We start from the raw sequence: 26,397 nt of genomic DNA, 5'->3' as shown, positions 1-26,397 counted from the left end.
AGGCAGCTCATGGCCTCTGGTGGGCAGAGCAGCAGGGGCAAGGTAGGGAGTCAGGATGGGACCTTGACTGTAGCCAAACATGAGGAAAAGGTGTTATTTTCCTTCATGATGAAGGACAATTTCAGCTATTTGGGACCAGCATGTTCGTAATAGGCAGAGAGTGGCACCCACTCCTGCACTTTCCAAGATGTTGGTTTGGAGCTGTACTTGGCACAATTTTGCTGGAGAGGGGCAAGGGGCTCCATGCTCTCTTTCTGTGCAAACACCCACTACCTTGGCAGGGACAGTGCAGGTGGAGCCTCCATCTGCCCTCAGGTTGCCACTCGTGTTCCCTTTCCAACCAAGAGCCCTTCTTCAACCCAGGAGCAGTGCCGACAGGCTCATCCTTCATCCCTGAGCAGAAGAAAAAACTCCCTCTACACAAACTGGGGATTGAGATGCTGGAAAGAAGCATTGCAGAAAGGGACCAGTGGGTCCTGGTTGATGGCAAGTTGAATATGAGTCAGCAGTGTCCTGGCAGCCAGGAGGTCCAACCCTGTCCTGGGGCCATCAGGCACAGCATCACCAGCTGGGCAAGGGAGGGGATTGTTCTGCTCTGCTCTGCACTGGGGCGGTCTCACCTTGAATATAGCGTGTAGTTTTGGGTACCACAATATAATATAGAAAGCTATTAGAGAGCATCCAAGGGAGAATAATGAAGATGGTGAAGGGCCTTGAGGAGAAGCCATATGAGGAGTGGCTGAAGACACTTGGTCTGTTCAACCTGGAGGAGACTGAGGGGAGACCTCATTGCAGTTATAACTTCCTCGTGAGGGGAAGAGGAGGGGCAGGCACTGATCTCTTCTCTGAGGTGACCAGTGACACAACTCGAGGGAATGGCCTGAAGCTGTGTCAGGGAGGTTTAGGTTGGATATTACAAAAAGGTAATAACCACCCAGAGGGTGGTTGGGCACTAGAACAGTTTCCTAGGGATGTGGTCACAACACCAAGCGTGGCAGAGCTCAGGGCGTGTTTGGACAACTCTCTCAGTCACATGGTGGGATTGTTAGGGCTGTCCTGTGCAGGACCAGGAGTTGGATTCGACGTTCCTTGTGGATATTCTGTATCCCTCTGTCACGCTGTCACTCTCTAACACTTGCCCCCCCACCGCCCGCCTCGCCTCCCCTCAGGCGGGCGCCCCTGCGGCGGATGCCTGGACAGCCCCGTAGCCCTCCCGCCGTCACCCAGCAACGCCCCCCGCCCGTCCCCCCGCCCCGAGGCCACGCCCTATTTGCATATTCATGAGCAACACGCCCAGCCCGATGACACCACGCCTCTTTGGTACATATTCATAACTCACACCTCGCGTACCCCCAGGGAGGCCACGCCTATCTCGCTGCATATTCATGATCCCGGGGGCGGGAGGGGGCGGAAGCGGAAGCGGAAGCGGGTGCCGGTTCCCGAGGACCCGGTATAAAGCGGCCGCCGCTGCCCGGTGTTGCCGCGCTCGCGCCGCCGTCAGTGACCTCGTCCCTTCCCTCTTTCCCTCCCTCATCCCCCCCGCCCTCCCCGGCGCCGCCGCCGCCTCCCCCCTCCGCCGCACGGAGCAGGTCCCGGGTGCAGGGGGAGACCCGGGGGCAGGTAAGGGGCGCGGTGGGAGCTTGGGCTGTGAGGGGTGTCTGGAGTGAGGAGGAGGTATGGAGGCAAGGGGCGGCTGAGGAGCTGTGGGGTGACGGGGATGAGAGGCTGGTGAAGCCGAGGAAGGGTTTCGGGTGAGTGGGCTGAGGGGCTGGTAAAGGCGAGGAAGGGCTTGGGGTGAAAAGGTCGTGAGGGTGAGGGAGGTGAAGGGCTAGCGAAGGTGAGAAAGAGTTGAGGTGGGGGAGGTGAGGGGCTAATGACGGTGAGGAAGAGTTGGGGTGAAGATGAGAAAGGTTTGGGGTTAGGGGCTGAGAAACTTTTTGCGTGAAGGAGTTACGGGGCTGGAAAGGTGAGAGGGTTGGGGAGCTTTGGAATGAGGGCTATATGAAGTCATGAAGATGGGAAGATAATGAGGGTCTTGGAGGTGAGGGAGATGCGAAGCTGCAGAGGTGGAAATTGGAAATGCCATGTGCTGTGGTGAGAAATCGAGTCAAAGGAGATGTTGGGCCACAGAGGTTGGGAAGGGATGAGGAATGAGTAAGGTGATGTCGGAAAGACTTGTTTGGGGTGTCTGAGATAGCCACCTCGTTCTCATCAGAATTCATTAACTGCCCCTTTGGGATTGTGTTGGGTGGAGACTGTGCTCGAAGAGGACTTGACAAAGGGATCAAAGATGGGAATTAGTGTAGCTTTTCAGACTATTAAACTTCAGTAGTCTGCCATTTGAATAATTCCACACTTAAGCTGTAACCTGATCTCAAAGCTTTATCACAAACCAGTTGAATCTCCCCTTGCCTGATATGATGGTGGGAGGGTACTGGGGGAAATTACTTCTAACTTTACTCTTAAACCTCCCATGAATGCAGCAGTTTCCCTTAAGATCACGTTATCAGTGATCTGCAACTCTTAACATGCCTTAATTTAGCACCTTTAGCAGGTGCAGAAGCTCTGCTTGACCTGGAAAAATACTCTCTCAGTGGGGCAGTTTTCTGTTGGAGTGCTTTGCCTTCAGTATTCTCTAGGTATAGAGGGGAAAAAGGAGGGGAGGAAAATATTTAGCCAAGACTCTGACTTGGCTCTGGGTGCGGTGAGTGAATCAATGTTGCTGGAGCCTGGCTAATTCAGGGTCTTATAAATGGGAAAGGATAGGAAAGATAATGCAGAATGTTGCATCTTAGACAGGGGAGATGTTTTCTCCTTCAGGAAAGGAGATGTTACAAGAATTCTACAAGGAGAGGCAGCACTAGGTACAGAGCACAGCCAAATAACTGCAGCATTATGAGGATCCGTGGGAAGGAATTGCACTGTTACAGCATGTATCCTTTCTGCTCTGCAAAAAACTGCTCCAGTGTGAGCTGCATCATGTTCCACTGCTGTGATCAGACAGTGCTACTAAAATATTTAATGAAATATGGCTTGAGCAGGTGCTTGAGCTCAAAGAGCGAGCTGGTGAATACTTCCTGCTTCCCTCCCCAAGTTAGGCTTTTTTCTAAATATCTGGCAGAGGGGGTTGTTGATGTGGTTGCATTGACATGGCCTGTGTGACTTCTTCCACCAGTATTGCAAAAGATAAGGTCTTCCTCGCTCGGTTTGTTTAGTGATTATCCTGGATTGATGAAGTGTTCAACATGCCTAATTTTTCCCCTTCTTAAATAAGGGAAGAGGTTTCAGACAAGAGATTAAGCTATTTACTTGACACTTTGGCTGTAGATGCTTACAGAAGTGCTTTTTACTGTAAGTTTGAAAAGATGACACTACCTTGAACTCCTAAAACTGCATCCAGTAGTCTCTGAAGCATCCAAAAACATCTGTGAGTTCTTGTGTATGCCAAAGGTAATGGCAGCTGCTGTCTTGGAAGTGAGTGCTTCATTCATCTATTAATTAGATTAAATTGGATACTTAAGGCAGTTTTCATGATAAAATAACAATTTCCATGAGGTAAAGGGTGGGATCAGTGGAACAACTTCTATTTTAGTTAGCTATTTGTAATGTCAGAGGCCAGTTTACATGGGTTGGCCCGTGCCTCTGCAAGCAAGTAAATGATAGCAGTTCTTGTGCTCAATTATGTATGACTGAGGCATCTTCAGCAAAAGGAAAATGTGTGGTTCTACAGATAAACCCTCTGTATAACTGCGGGTTAACTCCTGCAGGAGCCTGCTGCTCTCTGGAGTCTGTTGCTGAGAAAGGAATGAGCAGTATCTGCTGACGTGATCTTGCTTGGATGCTGTGGGGACTGCATGCAGTCGAGGGCAATCCTCTCCCTCCAAGCTGAAATGTGCCTTAAAAATTCAGCCTGTTTTAAATACAGTTGTATTGTGCTGCCCTGTGCTGACAAGGGAAGTTGTCTTCTGCTGGAGGTGTCCTTAGTCATGAGAAGGTGGCAGGAACATTGACTGACAGCTGGTGACCCTGCTGCTCCTTCTGTGTCATGTTACAACAAAACTCATGAAGTGCAACTTTGCTCATGTGCCTTTTCACTGGGGCAACACAAGTAGAATATTTTCGTGGCTTCCAGTGAAGCTTGGCATAGCTGAGTGAAACAATGCACATGCTTGTACGTCTAAGTGCGTGTGACCTTAGGTTTTCACACTGAAGCGAGTGTGGAGCCTATCTGAGGAGCTTTCTGAAGTAATTGCCTTGATTCCTCCAGGTGGAAATACAGGGTCTGAGAGAGCAGGCTGAAGTTGGACCTGTCTCACAGGGCTGTGACCTCCAAGGTTAATTACCTTTAAACTCACTCCGGTCCTGGATTCTCTGGCAGCTAGGAAGTTAAGACTTGGAAATCTAATGTTGCTCTGCTTGTGTGCTGAGGCAGGAATGCATGGACTCTGCCTCTATCCCTGTATAAACTTAAATGGATCATTTATAAAAGCAATGAGAATATTAACATTGGATGGTACCTGCAGAGTAATTCACCAGTGAGCTGCATCTAATGTTTGAAAAACTTTCTTGCAGTTAAAATATGTTGCCAACTGAGTAGCTTAGAAAAGATGTTGAAGCTTTAAGAGTCATGAATTCCTGAGTGGGAAGATGATGGCTGGAATGACCTGGTAGGTAGTGCCTGCAGTTGTGAACACAGCTGCATTTAACTCTTCAGACGCTGATTTAAGCTATAAACAGTTCCTTTACACAGGAGCATTTGATCTTTTCTAGCATGGTCTGTAAACTGCCTGTGATGCACTGCTATCATCCTTAGTTGATCACCTTATGACTTCCAGCATCAATTCCTAGAGTAGGAAGCCAGTTTCACTCGCAGTATGTGAGCACTGCTGCTTGCATATTAGGCAAAACAATTAAATCCTTCATGTTGCCCATCACAACAAGCTGGAGCTGGCAGCTGCTTTTGAGCTTAACTTGTGGTCTGAACCTCCTCTGCCCCTCAAACACCATAAGCCACCCTAAAATATTTGCATCAAATGATCAAGCAGTGTGTTGAGCAACAGTACATATGTGCTGGTGTGCTTGATGTAAAAACAAGCTTCACTTGCCCTTCAAACTGACTGCAATGCTATGGGCTACTTTAAATAATGTAAAAGCATGTTGAACAGAGGCAAAGCTATTGAAGTTAAAATGGAGCTTTCCAGCTGACCTGCTAGGAGAGCCCTGTGGAAGTGATGAGGCTGTTGTGATGGAGGAGGAAGCTTTAGCAGCTTGCAGAGTAATGAGTAACATGAAAAACTGTTTGTGCTGCGTTTTGGTTTTGCAAGGGTCACTCCCATGACCTTTATATCTGTAATACTTGCAGGATCCCAGGCTGTGACCTATTCCAACTATAGGCATAAGATTCATCAAAACTCCAATGGAACAGCCTTGTGTGCAGTCGTTTCCCTTACAGATGGGTTAACTGATCTGCCCTATTCTGTTGGAGCTCCTGGTCCTTCAACGTAGTGTCAGCCTTACTGAACACTTTCATTCAAGAGTAGCCTGTTGACTTGGGGATTACAGAGTGCAGCGGGCATTGCTTAGCTTAATATACCAGCACTAAACTGGCGTGAGTGAAACAATACTTTTCCTAAGCAGAGCATTACATCTGCCCACTAATGGCTGTATCAAGTCCAATAAACTTTCTAGCAGTTGTGTGTTTAAGGTTTCATGCAAAAACAGAAAACAATCCAGTTGTCAAAGTTGAAGCAGAATGATGTCAGGATGACTGATACTAGGTGTACAACTTGACAGCTGGTGTTTCAGCCTGAGAGTCACCTTTCAGACAGGAGATCCTGGGCAGCCCAGAAACCAAGCATGGAAGCAGAGACTGTTAAGCTGTGGAGTGTTGTGAACTAAGGACTGCATGCTTTCAGTAAACTGCTGCTGTCAGGTGACTTTTAAGGTCGGCAGCTTATCAGTTACCCACACATCTTGCATTTGGGTCACAGCCCTGCCCAGAGAAACTACCCAAAGCTTCCACTGGTAAACAGATATTATATCTCGCATCTGGAACAGTGAAGGGCTCTTGTATCCAAGCACTGAATAATTATTGCTGTTCTAAATATTCTGATTACTCTTTAGTGTGGTACAGAAGTATAATATTCCTCTAAGTGAAACAAGATACTCTGCATGAAAAAGAGCTGATATCATACTATTAAATCTAGACCTCCAATAGAGTTGCCCAAGACTAAATTTGTCTTGAGTTAAAAGCTGGACTTCGGGCATCTCAGTGATGGGTTCAGAGCACTGCAATGTCTGAGCCATGGAGTGGTTTGTGCTGTGACCTAACTGGCACAGGGTGGCTATTAACTAAAGCCCCTTCTTGCTGGTACTTCCAACAAGTGCTGTGCAGTCATTTAGACTGCAGCTGGCATACGGCTTTGTAACAACTTGGGACAAGCAGCCAGGTTTCCTCATCAAACTTGCTCTTGGCAAGTGACTCTGGCAAGCATCAGGACACAAGGCCTTTGTTGGGTAATGATTGGGTTTGGCTTAAGAGCTGTTCCTGACCTTGGTTTGGCTCTTGCTGGCATGTATTCTGCTCAAAACGTGAATCTCAATCTATAGATGATGGGAAGTTGGTCTCCACAATGTGGACCACTAATAAAACTTAAAACCCAGTTAAAGCTGGGGAAGACTTGATTTCCAGGACTCCCATTTATGAAGGATAAAGACTGTTAAACTTCAGCTTTAGGAGACCTGGCTGGACTGACACTTCAGGCTTGACACAGTCTTTTGCAGCGTTATATGAAAATGGACTAATCTGGTGGCCTGAGGTGTTCTGGGAGGGGACTGAGACATACTTCCCCTGCATGACTGAAATTGTCAGTCAATAGCTGCTGCTCACATAGCAAGGCATAAAAGTGTAGGAGATAAAGCTTAGTGCTAACCATAAGCCAAAGATGCTTTTAAGAAAATTCTAGTGTGTAAATGGCAGCAGCAAGGTGTTACTGTGACTTGTTTTGCTGAACTATATTTGAAGTGGATTTTGTCAGTGTTCTGAGGAGAGCAAGGTTGGTTCTCTCAGCAGAGTGGAGAGAGGACCTAGTTTCCTCATCTTGTTTTAAATGAGAACTCTAATGTTTTTGTAACTGAAATTGAAACCAGTGTTATGCTGACCCTGCATATTTTCTATTCTCTGCTGGCTGGCCTGGACTACTTCTGCATGCAGTATAATTCATTTATTTTGGAGACTTGAAAACAAGCCATTATCACCCTTCAGTGCCAGATAAATAAATGATCTAACTGGGGGCCGAACCCAGTGTTCTTTTACAAAAGCACAACTGCATGTCACTCTTATCTTCTGCATTCTGTCCTTGAATATGTGATCAATCTTTCTGGACCACATCCAGAAACCAGTGGCTTAACCCAGCAAGCGATGACTGCAGAGCAGTCAGATTTCTGTGCCACTTAATTTCCTATCATCACTTACACACAGCAAACAGTCTTCCAGAATACATTTAACGTGAGCACTGTTTAACCTACAACTTTCTTATCAATCATATGGAAGTACAAATAACAGGAACAGGAGTCAACTCTTAAATAGTCTTGATGCTGGATCTGTGCTTCCAGGTAACAAGAGTTTCAGGGGGTTGTGGGTTTTTTTGGTTGGTTTTTGGTTTTGGTTTTTTTTGTGTGTGTGTGGGGAGGAAGAAGCCACACATGCAGGGTAAAAAATACTCCTCCCATTTTATGAGGGGAATATCTGAGCAAGTACACTGGCCTGAGCAGTCTGGCTCTGGGTACTCCCAGAGGAGTGATTTGACAGTCTGAACTATTGCTCCTTAGAGTAGTGTGGCTGGCCAGCTAACTCCCAAGAGTTCAAAAAATAACCCAAAACAAATGCACAGCTTGCTTTAACACCAACACTTCAAGTGCACGTCCTGTTTGCTGTCTGATATGTATCTGGGGGAATCAGCTTGTGATGTAGGCTGGTTCTTTTTCTTGGCTCTTGTTCTGCTTCTAACTTTGGTGTAGAGAGGGAAAAGGCTTACACTTCTCAGTGCACAGGTACCCTGATTGTTTCCAACATCACAGCACTTCCGCCTCCCTAAAAGTCAAAAAATTTCCTTCAATGGGCTGAAAAAGAGAGTGAATGGGCAGTTACCTGTTCCCTTCATGCTCTTACAGTCATTACTGGCGTTACAGTTGGAGCCTTTTCTGCTGCTTTGTTTTCAGATCACCTTTCCAATTTGTCATCTTCCAGGTACAGTCTGTTCAAAACTCTCATTATGCAGCTGCATAGTCGATCTTTCAGTCTACTGAAGAAATGGAACTGAATCAGATAAGGTGTGTCCTCTTCCAGACAACTGCTCTGGAATACTTTGCGTGACAATTCAGGGTGCCATTTGAAAATAAGCCTTTTGACCCTATAGTACTAGTGGGATCTCTAATCTTCTTTGTATGCATATGACCTGGATACTACCACGGCCTTTCAGTTGTGTAGTAGCCCCCAATTAAGCTGTATATTAAAAGGGTTTGGGTTCCCATACAGTGAATTTTGTGCTAACATCAGATGCCTGTGTGTCTAGTGAGTTTGGTATTGTATTGTTAGTAAGCCTTTTACTGGTTAGGAACAGCAGGATATATTTGTGGGCAAGTGATAGTCTTGGTGTGATGACTTAAGATAAAGCCTCACTACTTTGTCTCAGGGTATTCTTAGCCTGTTCATGGCTAGATCTCTGTAAAATCACTTTGTCAATGTAAAACCTGATGAGTGTCAGGGATGTTCAGTATAAACTTGACTCTGTCCTCCTTGAAGAGATTTCACTGCATCATACTACCTTTTTGTGGTAGAGATACACTTATTGAGCACTTGGGGTTTTTTTAACTGCAAACTACTAAACATGCACATTCATCAAACTACAAACTTCCAGCTCATTCCAGCAGCCCAACACCGCCTGGTATTTCCCTGAACTGCACTTAGTAGCTCTCCTCCTCATTAACTGTGCTCCTAAATTAACACATTCTAAGAAATCAGTTCCAGTTCTTTGTTAAGGCTGGTTACTGAATAACTGGTTGTAATTAATGCCTGAATTTATCACTGGTACAATAGTGGCTACACTGTTCCCTGCACTTCAGCCTCTTTAAGAAGCTCTTTGTCAACAGACTCCCTGTCTGGGTGGCTCTGTGAGGAGTCTGTGTATTGCCAAAAATCTCACTTGCAGGATCCTTCAATGAACCTGGTAAGTTGCCCTGACTGTGGATCACAGCCTCATTCTGTCTGTTTGGAATTTAGTAACTGATGTGTCCCGATGGCCTTTTCTGACCTTTGAAGTTTTAGGGGCTACCCACTGACAAAGCCACTGCTGGTAAGTGGCCTGGGGTCAAACATCCCTGCCAGAGAAAGCTTGAAGTCCCTACATGCAATTACTGTATTGACTGGGTGTGTATGTGGGTGTGTGTATATATATATATATGCACACACACACCACAGCTTGCAAAAGACAAATTCTTTAAGTAGGGAATAAAATTTCAGCTTTACATGCAGAAATTTCTGCTGTCCAAATGATTTGGTGATCTTGCCCTAGGAGATGGGATAAGAAAGCTGCTGCAGTTCTGTGCTTCAGGCAGTAAAATTGCTTTCTCTGTGGAAAAAAAATAGTCTGAAATAAAGAGGTGTTGGTAATGGTTCCCCAAGCTTTAATACTAAAGGTATATTTTTAATAAGGGTATGTGTTTAAGTACTTCAACTCTGTATTTATAACACCTTCACTATGCACTATACTCTTTCTTGCATCTAAATGAGTGTGGTCAGAGTGGAAGTACTATGCAAATGAAAGCAACACTTGGTTTATCTCCAATAGCAGCATTCAGTTCATTAATATTGCATTTCCCTGTAACTTAGAAAATGAATGGAAGCCTGCCTGTGTCAAAATATTAAATAAAAATGGGTTCCTTATTTTTGCATTAATGACTGTCCAGCATAACTTTTAACTTTTACCTGATGCAGTTACGCTCCTGTTATTATAATACTTCATTTTCTTACTCACTGTTGATGTAGGGATTAAATAACTTCCTTCTCATTGTCTGGGTAATAGTCATATCTTTTCAAAGAATGAGAATAACAAGAACACTGGCCAATTCTTGGCTTTCACCAGAGAAATTTTTAAAATACTAGACTGGACTGAGAGGAAAGCAGGAAGCCAAGGCTGGAAACTTCTCTGCTCCATCCTGATAAAGCAAGCAGGAGCCCAGAATTTTCCTTCATTAATTCGTTAGCCTCACAGGACAAACTGGAGCTCTAAGTTGCTTGATGTGAGCAGCTAAGACTAAAGCTACACAAGTCTTGTCTTTTTGCGTCTGAAAGGGCTTAGGCTTGTAGTATTGCTGTGACCCTTTCAGCCTTGCAGGGAATAATGAAAATACAGCAGGCTTACATGAGTGATGAATACATCTTACATTGTTTATATCTGGGCCTGTAATTTAATGTTAGATCTGCACTCCCAAGACTTCTAAGTAGTTTAGGCACAGACTTAAACTGTAGATTGTGCAGCAAAAGTCTCAAAGTCTGGGAAGCTTTATTTCATCAGGTAGGTGGAGGGTTTCACTCCTGGCATATGTGGGGAGGATGTATCCAACGTGACAGACAAGTGTCACTGCTCACAGACTAGTGGGATTCAGCTGTGGCTGCAGCAGAGAACTGCCAGTGCTTCTGAAATCAGTGTAATCTCAGCAAATGGTTGTCAGGCCTGCTCCTCATGGTAGGGAGTGTTTAATAAAAAGCATGTGAGAAGGCACATACATGTGTGCAGCTTGTTTTCTGTTCAGCAAAGAAATCTGGGATCAGGCCACTCAGGATCCTGCCCAGATGGCTGATTTAGCCGATGTGTCCTAAAGTAAACTGGAGTTTGTTTTGATTGCACTATTCTTCAGAAGGAATTAACATTTCATACTTGGGAAATTTGTCCATGCTAATTTCAGTTCCATGTTTTGAAGGCTGAGTTTTGCTCTCTGTGCCAGTCAAGATTTAAGCCTGGCTGATGCTTATTGTAACATGACAAGTATTCTTTCATCAGGTAAAATGCAGAATACAGTTGCACACTGTATATTCATTCTGTTTTTCCAGATTTCATGTATGAGTGGTGAGCAAGAGCACACAAAGTCCTCAGAGAAAGGTGAAAAAGCTTTCCTAGCCAAAACATGTTTGAGTTACGCACACTGCTGTTCACATTACTACAGATAAGTAGGAAGAATTTCAAAGGCGCCATGGGAATTTTCCTGCAGGTTTTATTTTTTCCTCATAAACTATGACTTTTTATCCCCTAACTCTTTACCCCAATTAAGTTAACTTAAACTGACTGCAGCTTGACTGAAAACCAGAATACAAGTTAAGGATAGTAATGTGTCATATCAGGGCTGTTTTAATGTGGAATTGAAACTTGAATTTAAATATTTTTTTGCTTAAAAGGGAAGGTTTAAAACAAAATGGAAGTGACCTTTTGAATTGTGACTGTTTTACTATATGATCATCTGTACTTCTCCAGAGAAGTTTATGGGTCAAAAGTCTGCCCATGTGTTTTGCAGAAATATTTATATAGAGGTAATACAATGAACTTTGAAATTTGTTACTGGAAGAATAAAAACTTAAAGCTTTTACAGGATGATAAATGGATTTCACTTAAATTAGATAAAAGGGATGTGGTGCCCCTGTTTTATCTATTAAATCTTGACTGCTGTACAAAGCAACAATAAATTTTTTCAATCTATTTAGGCTCTTAAAACCTAAAACATTTAAGGATATGTTATGGTTAACTGCTGATTGCTTTAATCAAATATTATTCCTCCTGAAAATCTGGCAGGTGATTGTTCAAACAGTAAAAACATTAGTTTATTGCATATTCTAGTCCTGTAATTGACAAAGTAAAATGACTAAGCACAATGCTCTCAGTAAAGCTGCCAAAATAAAATACAGCCCAGAAGGGCAAGCCACGCATTTCATTAAAATAAGGTTCAGTAACCATGAAATTTATCACCCTTTGGGCTTCCTCACTCTGACAAGTGACTAAAGTGTAAAATGTCAAATAGCTCTGTGTTGACCAGTAACTTGCATTAACTTTAAGATTTTGTTGGTCAAATACTAGATGTACTTTCTTGTTCACAAGCTGCAAGAAATGAATAGTTTTCTTCCTTAGCTTCCTGTGTTACTGCTGAAGACTCACACCCACACATGCAGCACATGCAAATGTCTGTGCCTTTGTGGGCTCTGGGAGGTGGGAAATAGTGTGTGCTCACAAGTGAAGGTGAGAGAATGGCAGGGAATTAACCCTCAGCAGGTAGAGCTGTGAGAAGTTGATCCATGAGTGGGGCAAGGCAGGAGTGAACCTGCCAGTTGTCCTCCCCATGATGGATAAATAGCACTTCTGTTACCCATAGCATCTAGAAAATATTCTCTAATTCTGGTTACAACTTGGCCCAATCATTACCTTTCTGATACCTTTTTGTGCTTTCAGCAGCTCCTACATTTGAAACCCTCTGTCAAGACTTTGTTTAGAGATGTAAAATAATCTCATGCCCTTCAGACTTTGTAGCCATGTCTTCTGGGTCCTATCCTCTTGATTATTTCCTCTCCCAGTTTTTTTCTGCTTGGCTCAATCTGATTTACAATGTGCTTTGCTCACTGAAGCATTTGGCTGAAGTTATTGTGCTTGATAAGGAATCATTTGTCATATGAGGTGGTCCTCACCTCTAAGAGAACATTAGGACAAAAGTGAGAATACCTCTTTTCAGCAGGGTGTACTGACTTGGGTTATGCTTCTCTGCTGGAATCCACAGGTCTTCCTGAAAAATGTGCAATCCCTTCTCCAAACTGCTATAAGGAGCAGTGTTTGAATAAATATTTGCTAGGTTTTTGGTTTTATTTCACACTATCCTTTTGAATCGTTACAGATCCCTGTTTAGTAAACCTGCTCTCAGTGCATGGGCTGATAATACTTCTGGACCGACACTAGAAAGCTCCTGAAACCCTACTTAGGAATACTGTTTTGGAGTCAGCTACTCTTCACAGCAAAATTTGTGGAAGCTGTTGTAATGTCCTTTGAGTTTGAGTGTCCTGCCCACTTCAGTGATGCTTTCATCTAAGTTTAACAGAGTCTGAATATATTCACAGATGCATGGTACATCCTACTGCTTATTAATAAAACTTGTGAAATCCTACATGACTGCTAATTTATGAAAATCTTCAAGTGTTTCAGAGTAGAATTTTCCCCGGAAGACTTCCTGAGTGACCAAATTCAGGCAGTTCTACTTGTCTGGAATCAATTCTAAAATCTCTTCCTTGAACCAGAGACCTATAACAAGTTATCCAGTATGCCAACGTGCTTACACAAGGCTTTTAGAAATGCTAGGCAAAGTTAACATCACCACAGTGTCACCAGGATAACTGCCAGTTTCTCAAAGCTTCCGTCACTTCATATTTTTGGTTTGCCTGCTCTTAACAGGTGTATACTTTAAGCAGTGTAGCACTTCAAATACTTAGGACTATATGCATTGCTATATGAAGGTAACAACCTTTTGTCTGTTTTTCTAGGACACTGCCAAGTAGCTGGTGAAGTTGAATGGCAAGTCTGTTCAACAAACTGTTACTTATAAACTCCTTGCAGAAAGTGAGACAGCAAAATAATTCAGGAATGAATGTCCTATTCCTTATGAACTCCAATAAATGGATTTAGCTGGTTGTGATGTTAGAGAAAGGAATCTGTAAGTGTTAACTATCTTCATAGGAACTGGGGTAGAAGCCAAGCCACTATCTTGTACCAGAATAAACTGATAACAGAAAGTGTTCAGTTAAAAGTAGAGCAGTTGTTTAAAGAAATAGTCTGAAGATGTAAAACTCTTTGAGAAGTTGAGATAGGTGATATGTTCAGTATTCATTCAAGTACTTTAGTTTTGCAACTTTAACTCATTCCCTTGTAGAAATTACAACTGTCTTCCTGGTCTCCCCCATTTTCCCCCACAGCTGCAAGCCTGTGATTTCTTCTGCGGCACAGAAAGAGAACATCCCTTTGAAGTTTATCTAGTGAAAACCACCAAACAGCTTCAGCCAGGTGTATGTGTGCTCCCATCATCCTTTGTCTGACCTCTGCCATTAGTGATGCTCCTTGCTTGGGATGCTGCTGTGAGCAGTTGCTGTCTCCTGGAAGATGAACATCAAGACAGTTTTGAAAATCGAGAAATTTCATATATTATTGCAAGTAGAATCTTGCAAGTTGATTATGAGTGATAGATCAGGCAGTTGGAAATGTTAACATCTGGAATACTGTGAGGTCAGGCTCAGCTTTCCAGAGGAGCAGTGAGAAGAGTCTGCATCCGTTATACTTTTAGGATCAGGGAACAGAAAGCTCTGAGAGCTTACAAAGCTGAATCCCTATTTTGTGCTGTGCCTGTTCCCAACAGCTGCTGCCAAACCATAAAGATGATTAAACCACAGAAAAGAGTAAAGACTAAAAATCTTGCTCTGGTACTTCTTCTGCCATCTGAGCAGAGCAGCAGAAACAAATCCAGACTGAATGTGAGAGGAGCAAGATGAGGAAATGTCAGTGATGCAGGCACAAACTTTAAGCACTTTAATAAAGGTGTGTGGATGACAGAAGATGAATGAGAGCTGTTTAACTTAACTCTCTTCGTGAAGCCCACACTCTTGCTAGATGTTGTTACTCAAATTCAGAGAATGCTCCTGTCTGTTTAGATGCATAAGCAGGTAGCTTCAGTGCACTGAAGGCAGTATTCACTGATCAGCTCACAGTTTGGTCCGTTCTTCTTCTTTCTGTGAACAGCCCTACAGCCCCTGAGCTGAGAGGTCCTTTAATGTTAGGTGCCTGATAGACTAATTGTAAAATATTTATCTGAGCAAGACATTGCTGTTCCTGTTTATCCTTCAAATCACTAAATTTTAAACTTGTTACTCTCCAAGCTGTAGTTGGTGTGCCTTTTAAAAATTTTAAGGAGATATTTGGTCCTGAATTGAAGTTGCAGCTGTTATTTGCACCTACTCACAGTCTGTGGAGTTGCTTTTATATTCCTTCCTCTGAAGGCAGCTTACACTAACTGCACATGTGTTTTGGTGTCTCTTTAAACAATAAAGGCACAAAGCCAAACTTACCTTGTCAGGTGTTCAGGTTACTACTTCTTTCTCTGGATTTCCCCCTTGGCTTGAGATTTCAGGATCTATCCAGGGTAATAGAATGAGCGAAGGAGATTGCTTGTTCTCTGAGTGCACTTTGCAGAGAGGACCCCACCCCTTTCTGAGGATATTCGATGTCTAGTAGGATAACCTGCCAGCTCAGCTGTTACACTTTGGTATCAAGCTATTTTGTGTGCTGCAGTTCTGGTGTTTCCCTCATTGTTTTGCTCTTCACATAACGCTGCTTTCAGTGGCTGCTAGTATTAAAGCAGCTCTGCATTCTTAGAGAAATACCTGTGATATTATCTGACCACAAATTCATTCTGCCTCTGAGAATGATCTGGAAAGGCGCTCTAGCTGGTATGCAATTAGCCTTGTATAAAGAAACAACCACTAGATTAGCTTTGTTTTCTAAACAATCAATTATGCTTGTATAGGCTGAACCTCTCACTGCCCTGTTCTTTATGTCAGTAGCCCTGTATCTATAGAATGACTCAAGTGCAATCACTTTGAATCTTACAGCTAAATTAATATTGGCTATGACTTGTTGACTTTAAATATGTTTTTAATGCAAAGAAACTCTCCCCTTCCTAAAAGAAGCCTGCCTAGTCCTGTAGACACTATTGCAACAATGTTTAGTTCTTACTGATATTCAAGCAAAGCTACTTTAGCATGTGAACGTTTAATTCACTGAGGATGTTTTAGGTAATCTAGCTGTTATCTGATAGTAACCTCCAACAGAAAATGCTTTTGGGAGACTAGATGCCTTTCAAACAGCATTTGCTTGTTGTTTTGGGTGGGTTGGTTTTGGTTTTGGGTTTTTTTGGCAGGAAGTTGGAATACAGCTCACAAGGGCAACCAGTGTTCAAGGTATTTAAATGTACATTAGCATCTCTACTGCCTTTACAGCCTGCTTGTGGTAGTCCCAGCTGGCTTGTGACAAACAGTTATAGTGCAGCTGCTGAAACCATTGATTCCTCTTAACCCCTCTGCTCTGGAAACTTGTCTCTGTGGAGACTTAAAGGGGTGAAAGACCTGTGCTCTGGATAATAAGAAGATGCTTAGAGTTCTGTGGATGAGCTCCACCCCCATCTCACAGTGCAGCTTTGTCCCTTGGGTTATATGTTGAGTTTTCCTTGGAGGATGGCAGCTGTGTATTTTGCAAGAAGCATACAGGAAAAGTTGATGGACTGACAGAGCATGACTGAATTGTCTGACTGTGAGAGGGCTAAATCTAGACTGGGAGATGTTTGCTTTCAAATATTTTCACTTGCAAGTAGTTCTATAGTGTTTGCACTGGTGTGACAGCAGGGTACAAACACTTCTCTGGTGCAGAAGTGCTGCAGGTCTCATCCCATAGTGGTCCAGCTGTCTGCTGTTGAAGTGGCATGGATGCTGGAGCTTGTGCATCCTCTAAGAGGAGAACAGCTGACAGTCATTCCCAAATTAGGTAAAAATGCCAAATTCTGGCAAGTCTTTGCCAAGTATTTCGTAGTTCTACAGAGTCACAAATGGAAGAAGTTTGTGTCCTCTAAATATTGCCCTGCTAGCTGGTCTTCATGTATCAAGTCTAACTGCCAAGCACTTGTAGTCTCTTATTATTTTAGTGTACATGTCAGTAAATATCTTATCCTGCCAGTTCTAACAGGGTTAGAGCTTGGCAAAACACATTCTAAAATAGCATTTGTTCACTGTCCAAAATCAAAATGTCCTGATCAAGCTGCTCTTAAATGTGGCCATCAGCTTTCTGTAGGGCTGCTTATAAGCTAGCTGTCTAAAGCATATTATTTGCACTAAAATTGTCTAAAATGGATGGTTTGTAACTTGGCCAAAATATTGTCTGTTTATTACCTGTATTTCTGTCTCCTATAAGGTGTAACTCTTACGTGGTGTGTGTTCCCTACTTTGTTAGAAGTACTGGTTGTGGAGGTTCTTACAGTATTGATCCTAAATGCTGTAGATAAGGTCTGAAATCAGTGTGGTGATGCAACCTATAAGTGCTGATTTATCCATATTATTGACCAAACAGTAATTCTCTGATTTTCTTAAGGTTTAATAATTATTGGGGTTAAGAGGGGATTCTTAATTTTGTTTCTCTAATACCTTCCTTAAAATATACAAGCTATGTATCACTGCTAGGTCAGTTCAAATGTTTGTCTAAATAACTGAGGAACTAAATCATATAGCTCTACTTCATGGCAGTGTACATAAACACGTCTGTCACACTGGTATTTGGGACAGCCTAAAAAACTGGAGCAGGGATCTGCTCAAGTGCTCCAGCAATACTTTTATGGAGTATGCTTTCTCAATGCTTGTTTGTAATTATTTGTATTGCTAAAGGGAGATGTTTACCGAAGGTGCTGCACCCTAAACCTGCCATTTCCTCTATTAGCACCATCTCATGCATCGCAGGTGTGGGGCCAGAGGGGTGAAAAGCAGCTCTTTTACCACACCCTTTGTAGCACGGATTTAGGAGGAGGTGGGATTCTTTGGGTGCCAGGAAGTAAGTAATAAATAAATGTTATCTCTAAACACTTTTATTCCTTTCTTTCAGTACTGTAGTGATGAGTTCCATTTAATACTTCATCAGGGGATGTTAAAGTATTTTCCTTGGCTCAGATGGAGGGAAGCTCAGCGAAGCTTGGGTGGGGAAGGGAAGGAATCTCTCTCCTTTGTGCTGACAGGAGACAATTTCCAGCAATCATGATGAGTTGGTGTGGGCTCAAACTGCAAGTTAGGCTGTAAATGCTGGTTTATTACCAAGCAGTCACGGTGATGAGGTTCCCCTTTGATCCGTGAGTCCACTCAAACAAGGCAAAATGAGAACACTTTGTGCAAGATGATATAACCAGTTATATATACTTGTTTACAAACCCTTTGGAGAATCTGAAATGTGAGAAACCCTCTTCTGAGATGCCTTGGTTTTTTTCTGAGGGAGTAATTATTTCCTCAGAGTTAGTAAAACCTGGTCAAAAACCTGACTTCTCCATCTTTGTTGGAGGGTGAATAAAATTCTAGGGATATTTTCAAAAGCTTCCTTTAAGAGTTTTCTGAGATTGAATGATGGTAATGCATTTAGGGACTGGTAATTGGAGATAATTCCAATGAATTAGACTTTGCAGACGTTAATGATATGCTAGAGGAAGTCGGCTTATGAAGATCTGTGCTGTGCTCTTTTTTGTCTTGATCTATTGAATAGCTTCTGTAATTGTCTAATACATATTCTGGCAGTATTTGGGTTTCTTAAGCATTTGCAGCCTGAAGAAACCAGCCTGTGAATTTTCAGGCAGTGAATATGATTAGTTTAAATGCCAGTACGTGAAAATAATGTGCTTTTTATAGTAGGTACAGTAGCATCTGCAAGAAATATCTAACTTTGTAAATACAGAAGTAATCAGTCCTGGCTTGACTATTAGTATGGATGAATATTCATGCAAAACTCTAGTCTCAACCTATTACAGAAAGTATTTCTCATTCTGGGGAGTAACTTGAAAAGGTTGCTCTGGTGTATTCCGTTTTCCCCACTGCAATCAGAAGAACAGCCTTGGTGAAAGAACTTGAAGGAAAAGAAAATGCTACTGGCAACGATGCCCTGATAGGATTATTCTTGCACCAGCAGCCCCACTGGGTTAGACATTGCCCTTCCTTCTGAAGGAAGGTGGGATTGGTGCAGTTAATCCACTTGGTTATGTATTAAGATGTTTGCTGATGATAGCCTTAATTTTGTTTTCCTCTGTTCTGCTTCACAGAGACAGAGGGAATGAATCCACTTAACTCTGATGGGAGATAACATTCATGTTCAACATGGTTTAAAAACTTGAGGATCTTTTAGTAGGACCATTCCAAGCTGGACCATACTTTTAGCTTAGGCCAGACTGAAGTTTGTGCCTATCTGACCAAATCAGTGGGTTTTCTTAGTGAAAGTCATTACTTGCAACAATGTCAGCCCATAACAGCATATTTGCACACTGGCCCAAGTGATCTCTGTCCCCATGACTTTTGAGTTTTGTGCTTTTGTGGTGACTTGGTTGTAAGTGTTTGGTTTTGAGAGCTGTTAGTGCTTGCTGTCTTGCCCTTTACCTAATTCTGGGTGTAGAACCTACTAATTGGAGATCCAGCGGTCACAAATCAGGCATGCCTATGCCTTTGCTGTGCTGTGAAACTGCTTCTTAGTGCCTGTTTTTTTCCCAGCATCCCTGGTCCCAGCTGTTATGTTTTCCATTAGCTCTAAAGGCTTCTCTACTGCTGTTTATGCACATATCCCCTTAGCTGTTTACTTGTTTAATGTATCTGTATTAATAAACATTAAGGTAATGTGAGTATATATTACCTTTTTACTTACCAGTAAATCAAAATACAAGTTAAATCAGATAATGCCACCTCTCCAGTTTAACAAAATGAAGTATTTCCTACTAAAAACAGTAGCAACTGTGATTTAACAATGTAATCTGATCTAATATTAGTAACAGGCTGTGCCTTTAGGGAGCAGTATAATATCCAATCCACTGAATAAAGTCTGTCTCACATTAAATTCTGGATCCCTCTTAAAAAGATGGCTTCCCAGAATTGTTTCAGTAATTGCATAAAGACCCATGATTTCCTATGTATTTTTCCCAGTAATGAACAGAGAAGTGATGTTGGCCCCCAAAATACAAAGAATGATGAAATAGTGCTGTCTTACAAAGCTGCTCTCCCTGGTGTCACAAGCACCTTCACCTCTCCACCTTACCTCTAGAGCTTTCTATTTCTCTTCATGTGTCTGGGCAGGAAAAGTCCCATCAGGGGAGTTTATCATGCCCAGATTGCCATCTGTGACTGCATCATGCCATCTTCCAGCAGGAGCCAAAATCTTACTCTTGGTCATTTTCTGAGTAAGCTCCGAGGGGGTGGAAAGAGGGCCCCAAGAAAGCTAAGGGGGTTATAATGAGGGCCGTGCTTTATGGAAAAAAGGAAGCAGGAAACCCTATGGAAGATTTAACATTGGCAGGGCTGGAGTTTGTAAGCCTGTGTATGTCAGGCTTTAATAATTTCTGGAATTTTGTATACATACTGAGGAAAGAGTGCAACAAGTCTTAATTAAGCCTTCCAAAATCAAGCTGTTCACACCCTTCCTTTTATGTTTTGCATTGTGGTTTGGATATTTATTTGTTGGGGGAGTAAAGGATGTCAGATGTTCGGCATTAAGAGTAGAAAAGTTGCCAGCATCATCTGCTTCTCTTAGATGAATTTATATTTCAAACATTGTGTTCTGTCTTAAATAGCAAGGCAGAGGTTGTAAAAGACATCAACTGACTTACAATGTGTGAAGAGTCCTGAGGGCAGGCAAAAGTTTGTGTTGGAAGAAGTGGAAAAAATGCTGTTTCTCCGTGTGAGGTGGATTGCTCCATATTGTTTTAATTCACAATGTGCTGCAGAATGACTTACCCCTGCCCAGACCTTGCTTCTGTGGCCTAAATTGTGTGGTAGCTTCAAAAGCAGGTCATGATGCAAAAGCATTGTGCTGTTTCCAGTCACTCTTTTCTCTTTCTTTCTCCTTTTTTTTTTTTTTTTTTTTTTTTTTCATCTTGGTGTCCAAGATGAACTTGCTAAGAATCTGACCTGCAGTCAGTGTTAGTCATAGGGTGGTTTAGGCATGGTGTCCTTTAGAAGAAGCTGGTCCATGCTGTTGTGCTTCAATGCCTCTGATGACCTGAATGATGAATTAGATGTTGGGACATGTCAAATGTGGTTCTTTATGGCACCCAGTTAGCCTTAACCTTTTTCCTTTGGCAGGGTTTTAGTGATTCACAACAGGCCAGTCCAGTGTAATATAAGACTGTTTTAAAATAAGAGGTTGACTTTCAGGATCTGGAGGTAATATAGCTCATGTATGGGAATGCTGTTAAGTAATACATGGTATAATTGATTTAAAAAAAAAAAATATAGTCTTCCCCCTCTGATAGGGTTAATACAGTTCTGTTTTTAGAAAGTAGTAGCTAAAAAGCTTTCAGTGTTTGCATTTGGCTGTCAGAAGTCTTAATGGGAATTCAAACAACTGCCTGCTTATAATTGCTGCCCTTTTGAACCAAAGGCCTTATGACTCACCTATACAGAAAGTCACAGGGTTTGTCTACACCTTTATGATGGAACGACTTAATCAGATCACAGAGGGATACAGCCCATCCTCCTAACTTCGAGTAGGGTAGTTGAGCACATTTATCCAGCTGGGCCAAAACCTCCAGGTATGTGTTCTAGATGCTTTTCTTCCTAGTGGAGTGACTGAACACTTGAGTATTGACATGGGCCAAAAAAACATCCCTTGTGGCCAGTTCTGTTACTATAAACAGCTGCTAATAATTAGCAACAGAGCCGCAAAACAACCAGAGAGAAAATAGCTGCCTGTTGGCCAAGCAAGTGGTGTTCTGCCTTGCATCTGGCAAGTACAAGGAAAGTACATGAGAGCTTTCCCAGCATGCCTGAGGATCCTTCTGCCTTCTGCACAGCAGGTGTCTGGAGCTGGGCAGATGAGTTTGCTTTTTGACCTTGCAGCCGCAGGGATCCACCGATAGCTCCTTTCCTCTGTGGGCTGCAATTTCACACTGGCTTTGGGAATTGCTCCCCAAAGGGACACTTCCAGCCACTCCTGTGCCTCTCTGTTACAATGGTACGGATCCATGCAGCCAACCTGATTTCATAAAGGATTTCTTTAGCTGCTTGGACATGTTTTTGTCAGCTTAGTTTTCAGCCTGGATCAGTTACAGTGTCTGGTTCGCTGCTGTGCTGCTGGTGTGGCTGTGCAGGAAGCAGTGGGGGTAAGGAACCAGGGGCAAAGAAAAGGAAAAACAGACTGGTGCCCTTAGAGGAAGTACTTGTTTATACCAGCTTAAAGTGATTGAGAAACCTAGAGTGTAAGCAGTGTAATAAACTGGTAATGTATTTTATGTGATATTTCTTTACAAAATCAGTTGCCCGATCTTACAGAGTAATGTTTAATGTATTTTGAGAATGGGCAAGGCTTTGTAAGGTGGTGTAGCCATGCTTGCAGAGGGGTTGAAGGTCAGTCTTGCCTTTAAGAACTGCTCTTTCACAGCAGCATTCTCTTTGGTGGAACACAGAGCATTTGAACTCAAAACACCAGCAATTATGCTTGGACAAAAGCCATTTTACTCTTGAAAAGGCACAAGCCCAAACGATGTGTCCTTTCACAAGCCAGTCAGATGCTGAAGCAGAACCCATTGTCCACTTCGAATTGAATTGTGGAAGGAATAATAAGTGATGTTTGTCTACAATATGGCGGTAGAAGTGCTCAGCCAAACATTTATTTAGCCCGAGGATAAGACAGATAAACTCAGAATGCCTTTATTTCTAATGCTAATATTAAAGCCAAGCTTAAGTCAGTCTAGATAACTTTTCAAGATACGGCCAGATTACTTGAAAACCTGAGCATAAACCAATGTGGCAGAAAAGTATTTGACAAATAAATTCAATGACTGGGCACTTATAGGCTTGTCAGCCTGACATGATTCACAGGTGAAAGTGTGGTTGCTAGCATGGATGTCTGTGGGATGCACTCACTGAAGCATTGGAGGAGGGTAAGTTGTAAGGCTCTGGGAGGAACAAAAATCTTCTCCCATTAGACTGGCAGCTTCTGCAGTCTTACACTTTTTTTCCAGGTAAACATTTGAATATTTCATGAAAAAGTACACTTAGTTAGGCTTGTTTTTGTTGTTTGGGGCTTTTTTGATGTGTTGAGCAGCATGGATCACTGACAGGTCCTAATGCAGTGATGACAACTGTGACCAGAATCATTAAAGCCTATTTAAATTCTGTAATAATTGATTAATTGATTCCTAGCTATTTTCCCTTCTGAAGATCGTGGTAAACAATGAAAAGACATTGTATGCAATGATGGCTCAACGTGTCTCTTCATCTTTCCTTTCAGCATCAAGAAGTTAAAATTCATTTAAACCGTAGAATCTTTGAGTTAGGGTATTTCCTACATAATTAGAAAATAATTCCTGTGAGCAAAACTGAATGCAGCTCTTCATGCTCTGAGACAACTTTGGTCAGTCTGTACCCTTGCATATAAAAGAAAGTCATGATAATGTAAGAGGCAAATCTTGAAGACAGGCGACAGCTGTATAAATGACTGGAAGTTAATGCAATAAACTTCAAAGAGGATGAGATAAGGGGTAGTTTGCCTCTGTTCAGTCCTCTCCTTCTTTTCCTTAGATATTCAGGAGTGCTTGGACAGGACTCTTTCCATCTTTTTCAGTTTGTTCATTCCAGTTTTTCATAGGCTGTGCTTATTTTTCTCATTGTTTTGGGTTTTTATAACTAGTGCATACCAACTCTTCTGAGACTGTTTCTTACACCAGTAAATGCCTGAGGGAGTGCGCAATGGCTTTATAGGAAGAAAACCTTCCAAAAGATTTGAAATCTTCTCATGGTATTCAGTTGGGCCCATTTAACTGTTTTCTACTTGCCAAGCTTTATTACAGCTCAAAAAACTACGCGTGTGATTACCTGAAACGTGTTGTGTACTTCACAGCTTACAGTCATATGCTTTGGCACTGGTTCAGAAATTCTAGTTACTTGTCAAGCAGTGCATTCCTATTCCTTGTTAGCAAGAGAGGTCTGGAAACATGCATCAAAAATAGTTCACTCTTCAAAGATTTGGTCAGGATCACTCATTTATTTTAACTCATTTATTTTAAATGAGTTAACCCCATTTATTTCGGTGTTGATGGGTGTACTACCAGTCTGCTGACCTCCATATGGTGGCATCACAAATGCAGGAACACTGCTTGTCAAACCCCCAAGTCCTGAACTTAAAAACATGCTGAGATGTGTGATAGAAGTCATTTGCCTGAGGCATCATGTTGTATAATTGTGTAGCATGAGCTCTTTGTGCATCTTAAGCATCGTAGTGCTCACTAGGGAAAAGAAAACCACAGAATTTCATGGGCTACAGATATGACCTATATAACACTTCCTCTTCTTTGGCAAACCCTGAGGAAAGGCAGTTATTTTGCTTTGGTTCTCTAATGGTTCACAGGCTGTGTCTGTGAACAGTACCTATTTGAGGCACAGGATTATTGTCTTGTCAAGCCTGTAACATGTTTTGTGTTTGACACAGTCATATTATGCCTCAGTGGAAGGTAGGTAGTAAAAGTATAACAGGTAAGACTGCAAGCAATTTGAGAAGCTTTATAAAATTTTGCTTACAGATTAGTTTTTTGAATATATTACCTGTCTGTTTTGTTGAAATATTAATTATTGCTTTATAGGTTTTTGTCATTGCTAAAACATGGCCAAAGGTCAAAGTAAAACATGTGCAATTAAACTTAAGAAGAGAGAGTGTCATCAGTCCCCTCCTCCCGTAAACACTTGGCAAGATCAGAAATATTTCTGTATCTGAAGTTCTCTTCACACCCAACCTGTGTACAGTGCCCAACAGGAATCTCTTCCCATGGATGAAATTTTTCGTTCTACTGCTTTATTTGTTGTTAGTTTTGAAAATGCCCTTGAAAACCAGCCATGAAAAACAATTTGTGCTGGATGCAGACATCAGAGAATTCAGCATTGGTATTTTAATCCAGCTTCTCTTCAGGTGCCATTTACTTTGGAGTTCTTCGCTGCATAAAAGCCTGTTATATTTACTTCCATCAGGTAAATGAATTTGTCTCCCTCTTTGAATGCCACTATTCAAATTTGCCAAATTCAAAATGAACTTGGAAAAAGCAGTAGCAGAATATATATCAGTCTAAAATGAATATGAACACAACTGAGCAGGGCTTGGGAAAGAACTGAAGACCTTTCTGAGAGGCTCTTGTTATTCTCTGGCTTTTGTATTAGACGTGCACTTGGAGTCAGATGAAAGTGCTACAGGAAGTCTAGCGTTATGCTTACCACAAAATTGACATAATGGAGCAGTAATTCTCAGTTCTTCTAGATAAAACCTGTCCATTGTGCCTCTTGCTATTGCACTTGAACGCTGTAACTGCTTTTTCTGGCATGTTTAAAATATGCTGTTCTTATCTGTGTCAATTACAGCTTCAAAGTCTACCTCCATCTACCACCCATTATTCCTGGCTCTTAAATTATCTGATCATTCCCCATCATCTTCCACTTCAGAAATAACTTTTTCAGTCATCCCTTAAGAGCCTTGCTCAAATGGGCTAAATCTCAGATATCCTCTTTTGTCCTGCCTCTTTATCCTTTCCCGGGACTAATGCTCCTGGCTTGGTGTCATCCTCCTTGCCATGTGCAGGCTGCCCCAGTGCATCACAGAATATTCTGGAGTGATGAACTGCCTTCCTCTCAGTGCCTCACCCTAGAACTGCATATGGAAGGTGCTGTTTAGGGAAGGGGAATTAAATCCTTCACAGGAGAGGAAATCAGGCATGAGAAAACAGCAGAGACTTTAAAGCCAGTTTGTGCAGGAGAGTAGTCCATGACCCTTAGTGTGTAATACAACATACATGTTCTGCTGATTTTTTGAATAAGAGCTAACATGTATACTTTTAAATTCTACTGAATGTCATGTTGCCTGAGTCTGCCAGCAGTTAAACATTTTATGACTAGCCAGCAATTAAAATAATTGCTCCTACTCCGGACCATGTATTTTGTAGGCTTTACTCACTCAGAACTTGTGTTATGTAAAGTGGATATGTTTTTTTTAATACGCAGAGTACTTTACATTTATGATAAACTACTTACATCTTAATTTCTGTGAATTCCGAGTAGGTAGAGAAATGCTTTCTCGAGTGCTTTTTGTTCTGAGCTATTTAATGCTTATAGAAAAAACTTGAACTTAACTTGGTTTATGGAACTAGTTCAGTAAGTTATTTTAACTTTCTCATGGGATTTAAATGTTTGTCCAGCTGAAAATAAAATTTTAGCATTAGTTTTTTGTTGGGGTGATCAAATATGAGAATTCCAGTAATCTTGGGGAGCCTGGAAGCACTAAAAACCCAGACCAAAAAAGATGCTTTGGAATGAAAGAACGCCGTATATGCAATAAACAGTCCAAAGGAGGGTGTCAGCAGGAAGGAGTGCTCAAGATGGTGTTCTCGTGATGCACTTTTAGTAGAACAGTGTCTCAGGTCACACTGAAACAGAGCTGCTCTTGTGATGTGCTTTAAACACCAAACATGTCATCTGTTTCCAAAGGCTCAGTTTTAGGCTCACCACTTAATGATCTGGTTTGTGCTCAAGCCCACTAAGAGTTTTTGTTGCCACAACTGAAGGGA

The 26,397-nt window shown here is 42.1% G+C and overlaps 1 protein-coding gene and 1 long non-coding RNA gene across 5 annotated transcripts in view; one reads left to right on the top strand and one right to left on the bottom strand.

Annotated features, from left to right (window-relative positions):
* SLC45A4 (solute carrier family 45 member 4) overlaps positions 1 to 26,397 on the top strand; it is an 86,444-nt gene that overhangs the window by 20,883 nt on the left and 39,164 nt on the right. Inside the window, exon 1 of one of the 4 annotated variants that reach the window (XM_042035794.1) lies at positions 1,521 to 1,620. The exons of the other annotated variants lie outside the window; for them this stretch is intronic. The gene's annotated coding sequence lies outside the window, so the exon portion shown is untranslated. Of the gene's footprint in view, positions 1 to 1,520; positions 1,621 to 26,397 lie in introns of those variants that run through there. 4 annotated transcript variants of the gene reach the window in all.
* Positions 980 to 25,444, bottom strand: LOC121668235. The gene is made up of 3 exons (XR_006017323.1): positions 25,434 to 25,444; positions 17,537 to 17,546; positions 980 to 1,108 (listed from the first exon to the last, which is right to left on the bottom strand). It is a non-coding gene; the product is annotated as an uncharacterized LOC121668235 (long non-coding RNA).

Source organism: Corvus kubaryi, unplaced genomic scaffold (genome assembly GCF_017639235.1).
Source record: "Corvus kubaryi isolate FWS band 111438036 unplaced genomic scaffold, C.kubaryi_AGA036_p1.0 37385, whole genome shotgun sequence".
Taxonomy (NCBI): domain Eukaryota; kingdom Metazoa; phylum Chordata; class Aves; order Passeriformes; family Corvidae; genus Corvus; species Corvus kubaryi.
Note: the sequence above shows the minus strand (reverse complement) of the source record. Positions and strands in the feature narration are given on the sequence as shown.